We start from the raw sequence: 6,819 nt of genomic DNA, 5'->3' as shown, positions 1-6,819 counted from the left end.
TGCCCACGTCATGGGAGATACCTATTTAGGCAATCCCTAGCTGCTGGGTCTGCTCAGTCCTGGCCCTGGGGTTCTGCGTCCTGTGGGTTGTCACTCTGGCCTTGGCCTAACACATCCAAAACCAATAATGAAATGTTTCACTAAGATCCTAAAGCGGAGTGAGGTGTTTTGGGGCGCTACAGGGCCATGAACTCCTAGGGGCAGGACGGAGTGACCCAGCTATATTCTGTGCAAGTAAAAAGAGCTCTACAGCACAATTAGACCCATGATATGAACTATAGGGTGGGTTTACTGGGTTTACTGTTTCTGTGTGTTAATGTGTAGGTGTATGTGTGTGTTCATTCAACTTTTATTTTCCAAACCTTTCCCTTGAGACATAAAAAAAAAAAAATATGGGAAGGAAGTTGTGTTGGGGGAGAGTTGAGTTCTTGTCCAGACTGGTGGGGGTTGGGCTAGCTGGGCGGTCTGGCTGAAATTTGATATAGAGGATGTCTTTATAAAGACAATCAAAAGTTATGTCTTTGTACTTCATTTGTAGGAGTTGTAGATTTGTTAGGCTGTTGGTTAAAAGTGCAACACAATATTGCTTATTGAATGATCATTGACCTAGTTCAGTCTTATGAATTACTTAAACATAATTAATCATCTCTTACCTAGCTTGATGACTCTGGGCATTTTTGCTTACTTTTTGTTGTTTTAAATAGAGACAGCTAGAATGGCCATGGGTCATTTGCAGGAAATGTTTAAGATAACCCCAACAATGGGAAGACCCCCCCCCCAAACCCCCCACCAAGTTATGTCCCCCCCACTTCTAAAACCAAAGTTCTGCCCGTGTATCAGTATCAATGCAATTTCAATGTACATTTCCGTAAGAGTTAAAAATAAACACAGTACAGTAGAAATACTCTACAGCTGCAAGTCAGGCCTAGTTTATATTTTTTTGCCCTTATTCTCCAGAATTCCGTGGTATCCAATTGGTAGTTACAGTCTTGTCTCATCGCTGCAACTCCCCTATGGACTCGGGAGAGGCGAAGGTCGAGAGCCATGCGTCCTCCTAAACACGACCCTGCCAAGCCGGACTGCTTCTTGACACACTGCCAGCTTAACCCGGAAGCCAGCCACACCAACATGTCAGAGGAAACACTGTCCAACTGACGACCAAAGTCAGCTTGCAGGCACCCGACCTGCCACAAGGAGTCGCTAGAACACGATGAGACAAGGACATCCCGGCCGGCCAAACCCTCCCCTAACCCGGACAACCCTGGGGCAATTGTGCACCGCCTCATGGTTCTCCCGGTCACGGCCGGTGGCTGTGACACAGCCTGGGATCAAATCCAAGGCTGTAGTGATGCCTCAGCACCGCAATGCAGTGCCTTAGACCGTCGTGCTACTCAGGAGGCCTAGTCAGGCCTAATTTATGTAACTTCAATGGATATGCAACTTCACCTTTATATTTTAAATACCACAGTTTGATGGGAGATCTAGTACAGTAACAGTAATTGCTATATTACATAAATAAAAGCAGCAGCATAAGCAAAGTGTTACAGTAGACACCCTACCAACTGGGACTAAACACCTCCCTCTGCAACTGGATCCTGGACTTCCTGACAGGGCGCCCCCAGGTGTTAAGGGTAGGCAACAACACATCTGTCACCAGTGGCGATTTGAGCATGTAAATCTTGGTGGTGCATGCCTGCAAAGTCACTACACAACACTAAACAATACATGAATTGCACTATAATGGTGACATACAGTGCCCATAAACTGTTAGGGCCTACTTAACTAAACAATGCATTAATTGCACTATAACGGTGACATACAGTGCCCACAAACTGTTAGGGCCTACATAAAGCTGTCCCAACAGCAGTCCCAACATCTTACGATTGCTACACCTGGCTATCAGCGGAGCCTTGTCTGGCAGCGAAACAGTTCATTCAGCCTCATTTACTGCCTTAAAAAGAAAAACATAGCTGATGTGGCTGACTTGCTTAAACAAATGTGGTTTTACTGACAATTGAGATGTACAAACTATGGCATAAGGGGACGACAAGCGGATAAGAGGCAATACGTAATTTCGATTAAGACATTAATGAGCGAGCTAGGATGAACGTAGTCAATATAACAATTTGTTCAGCACTTTGAAATGTACAGCGACAGAATTCAGAACATGGGCCGTTCTTACAATGTTCTCCCTGTACACCAAGCCAGAACCATAGGATAAATAAAGGGGGCATATAAGCAGACAATGAAAGCTCTCACAATATTCGATGACTACATTTCTCTAAAATGGATTATAGGCTACATGTGCACCATCAAGTCAGATTAGTAGGCAAAATTAAGAAGGGTAAGTAGACCAAATTATTATGGTGAGGCTCATGGGCTACTAACATCTTACTACACAAGATACACTTAGTATTACTTTCTTAGCTACAGTACATATCTCCCTGGCATATTACATCATTTATGCAGCAGCCTACAATACATTTTTGGACTCACCTTGTTGTGCTGTGCTCACTTGAACAGAACGGTGGTGCGGCGGTCCTTCGAGAGCAAATTTTTGTCAAAGTGTGGAATTCTCTGGATTTATTGTGTTTTCAAATCAACTGGGAACTCGGAAAATACAAGGTCGAATCATGATGACGTCCTTGATCTTCAGGTCATAGCTCTAGAAAGAGACCGGATTTACTATTCCGGGTTTGATGACCGTTCAAAATGTATTTTCCCCAGTCAAAGTTTGTTTATTCCCGACTTCAGTGAGTTCAAGACAACTGAGAAGTCAAGATTTCGCAGTTCCGAGTTAAGTTGCTTTGAGAGCGGCATAAATCATGCTTCATTGAGAGCATGGCTAACGCTGAATGTTTATCATTTTAAACTTGGAAAAGAGCCCCTTAACCCCAGATTTGGGACCACACAGCCACTCAATTGAATAGCAGGCTAGTGAATGCTTTGCAATGCTTGCAGTTAGCCACGGTCACTGATTCCTTCCAAACCACTCATTGTTGAATTTGCGATTTCCAACTTGTGTAATGTTTATGCCCAATGGCTGATGAGCACCGATACGTTTTATCTATAATTTCTCTTCATATGACAAGGATTAAAAAGGATTTGCCAGTAGATTGTCGACTTGATTCATGATGACTGCTAGCTAAGATTTTGAAAGTATGTTGACATGATCAGTCCAATCAAATCGACTGTACATATGTGATTTTCAACGCCATTTAATCTATGGCCAATGACCTTGAGCCTTCTTGGATGTGCACTTCTAATGTAACTCTATTGCAGCACCCAAGGGGATAGAATTTATCCTGCCCATGAGTGACAGAACACTGAGCCAATCACGACGCATTGCTCTGTATTTTCTGCTAGCTTGCCCCACCACCACAGAAAGCACTGAGCTAGGCTGAAACATCTGCATTTTGGAGCTGCCTTACTCAAGAAAACAAAAGAGACCATGTTCGTATGCGGCTTTATTAACTTAATGATCTATTTTTTATTTTTATTTTTTTTACATTGTTTGCAAACGGATATGAGACATGGATTAATACCAAAATAACATGCAAAACAGGCAAGCCCCTGTGGGCTCTGCCCCACCTGCCTTAAATGACCGGTCGCCACTGTCTGTCACGCTGATCCTCAACACTGGGGCCCCTCAGGGGTGCGTGCTTAGTCCCCTCCTGTACTCCCCGTTCACCCACGACTGCGTGGCCAAGCACACCTCCAACACCACCATTAAGTTAGCTGATGACACAATAGTGGTAGGCCTGATCACCGACAATGATGAGACAGCCTATAGGGAGGAGGTCAGAGGCCTGGCGGTGTGGTGCCAGGACAACAACCTCTCCCTCAATGTGAGCAAGACAAAGGAGCTGATCATGGACTATAAGAAAAGGACGGCCGAAAAAAGGCCCCCAGTAACATCGACGGGGCTGAAGCTGAGTGGGTCGAGAGCTTCAAGTGCCTTGGTGTCCACATCAACGAACTATCATGGTCCAAACACACCAAGACAGTTGTGAAGAGGGCACGACACCTATTACCCCTCAGAGACTGAAAAGATTTGTCATGGGTCCCCAGATCCTCAAAAAGTTGTTCAACTGCACCATCGAGAGCATCCTAACTGGTTGCATCACCGCCTGGTATGGCAACAGCTCGGCATCTGACCGTAAGGCGCTACAGAGGGTAGTGCGTACGGCCCAGTACATCACTGGGGCCAAGCTTCCTGACATCCAGGACTAGGCAGTGTCAGAGGAAGGCCCAAGAAATTGCCAAAGACTCCAGCCACCCAAGTCACAGACTGTTCTCTCTGCTACCGCACAGCAAACGGTACCAGAGCGCCAAGTCTATGACCAAAACGCTCCTTAACTGCTCCTACCCCCAAACCATAAGACTGCTGAACAATTAATTAAATGGCCACCCGTACTATTTACATTGGGGGAGGGGGGGTCGTTGTTTTTACCCTGCTGTTACTCACTGTTGCTCATTGACCCTGTACCGGTACCCCCTGTATATAGACTCTTTATCATTACGTAATTTTCTTGTGTTATTTTTTATTTTATTTAGTAAATATTTTCTTAACTCTATTTCTTGAACTGCATTGTAAGTAAGCATTTCACTGTAAGGTCTACACCTCTTGTATTCGGCGCATGTGACAAATAAATTTGGATTTGAACTGACAGCCAACCAAAACCCCTCAAGGCCTCTTCCATATCCGATGCCTAAACAAATCCAGAGCTTATCATGAGAGGCCAGAGTCCCCTTTGAGGAAATCTTCAGGCACATATAAACCTTTAGCACTAGAGGTTGTAGTCAGTGCACAGACATCTTGTTCCTGCAGGAGCATGTAATCATCGTCACCTATCGCAACAGATCCTATAGGTCCAACTAACAGACAGGTCTACTGCAAGCCTGTGGAATTGCATATGTAACCGCCAGGATATGAACCCGGGTCTACCATGGGAGAAACCAACATCTTGACCATTAGACCAAGATGAATTTCCCTATTGGACTGAGGGTCGACACCGACTTTGGAGACGCAGGCGGGGCTACCCATCACGAGACCATGAACGATTCATGTCCGCTACACATACAGTAATTGACATTGATGGACAGCCAGAAGCAAGTAGCCTAACAGATCGGTAACTTCTCAAGTCATCTTGTGTCACTCCTGAAGTGTAATACGGTCAACCATCTTAGCCAAATACTCCAAAGTCTTATTACATCTCTCAACTTTGCAAAGAGGGATTTAACAAGATAAATAATATTTGGTTTCATGGCAGTTCTACCGACTGCTTCTGAGGTATTTCCTGATCCTGTCCTTTTTGTATTGAATAACAGTAAGTGACTGAGATCATGTGTTGCCATAGACACTCATGCACTGTGATGCATAGCACTGAAACCCATTAGAAAGGAAACAGAAGCCTATAATTCCATTAAAAGCTGAAAGGTCATGGATCATTGATGTGAGTCTGTGTGTGTCTGGAATGCATGTTTTTCCTTAGGAAGGCTTAAACGTTCTGGGTCTCGGGTAGCTAGCTGATGAAAGGATTCTATGAAAGAGCTGGTCCCAGACTCCAAGTGGACCATAATTTCCCGTGCTGCTGTTTAGCTTTGGAGTACAGTACACGACACAGTGCTTTAGCTTTCACCCGTTCACCGCCCCAATGCCAGAATATGATTTAAAGACAGGCTTGGAAGGCGCCACACAGACTGAGACTACAGTAATTACAGAGAAAATAGGTCAAATACATACAACTGTAAATGCAATGTTATTAATACACAATCGTCTGATAGGAAAATGTTTTATGCAAACTTGGAATCCTTGGTATTGTTTTGAGAAAGAAAGAGACGGGGTAGAGGGAGGAGGCAGAGAGAGGAAAAGAGAGCGGGGTAGATAGCGGGGGAGGCATAGAGAGAAAGAGGAGGCGAAGATAGAGGGGGAGAGATGGAGAGAGAGAGAGAGAGAGAGAGAGAATAAGGAGGGAAAATAAGGAAGAGGGAAGGAAAATTAAATGAATGAAAAGTGGCGTTTGGAAGGTGGAGCTGCTGATGAGATTAGAACAAGCTGGTCACCAAGACAAAGACAGGCGGCACCAGGGAGCCGGGGAGAGAGGACTCAGTAGTGGCTCAGCTCTGTCTGACCAGAGCCTCCTGCCACACAGATGGCAGGGAATAATGGGCTTTGCATGCATGAACTCAACAGCCCAAATCCTGCAGTGGGAAGACAGTTTCTACGCCCACAAAATTCACACACCAGTTACACAAGAATACACACAAGAACATATTGAGGGAAGTTTCTCAAAATCTTAAGATCACATGCCTCGAGTTAAAATGCCAACATACACCAAATGTTAGTTTGATTCAGATTCCCCTTGACTGCATTTTCCACATGATGCTTCAAAACTTCCCCAGAATTAAACTCCATAGAGATTAACCTGAATCTCAGAGAACGGCTAATAAGGCATTTCTACAGCACCTCAGTGGGTAAAACTGACCTCAGTATTGAATTAAAGAGGGATGTGGTGTTCTTCTGTGGGTAACTTAAACACTGCTTTTCCATCATGCACAAATCTGCAATATTCTTTGATTTATCCATGATAGTAATCATCTCCGGCCGTGTTTGCTGTTCAAGGACAGCTACTGTACTTTAAATGTCATAGAGCTTAGTGTTCGCCTGTGTTGGTGGAAAAGTCTGGTTTCGGCAGGGGGGGGGTTGAAAGGGTGGTCCCACCCCCGTTGTTTTAGGGATCATTTTTATGTAGGACTGAGAAGCTCAGTTCAGGCGACTTAAAGACATTATACTCCAAAATGATTATCAGGTAAGCT

This window comes from Salvelinus namaycush, chromosome 31 (genome assembly GCF_016432855.1).
Source record: "Salvelinus namaycush isolate Seneca chromosome 31, SaNama_1.0, whole genome shotgun sequence".
NCBI classification, from domain to species: Eukaryota; Metazoa; Chordata; class Actinopteri; order Salmoniformes; family Salmonidae; genus Salvelinus; species Salvelinus namaycush.
Note: the sequence above shows the minus strand (reverse complement) of the source record.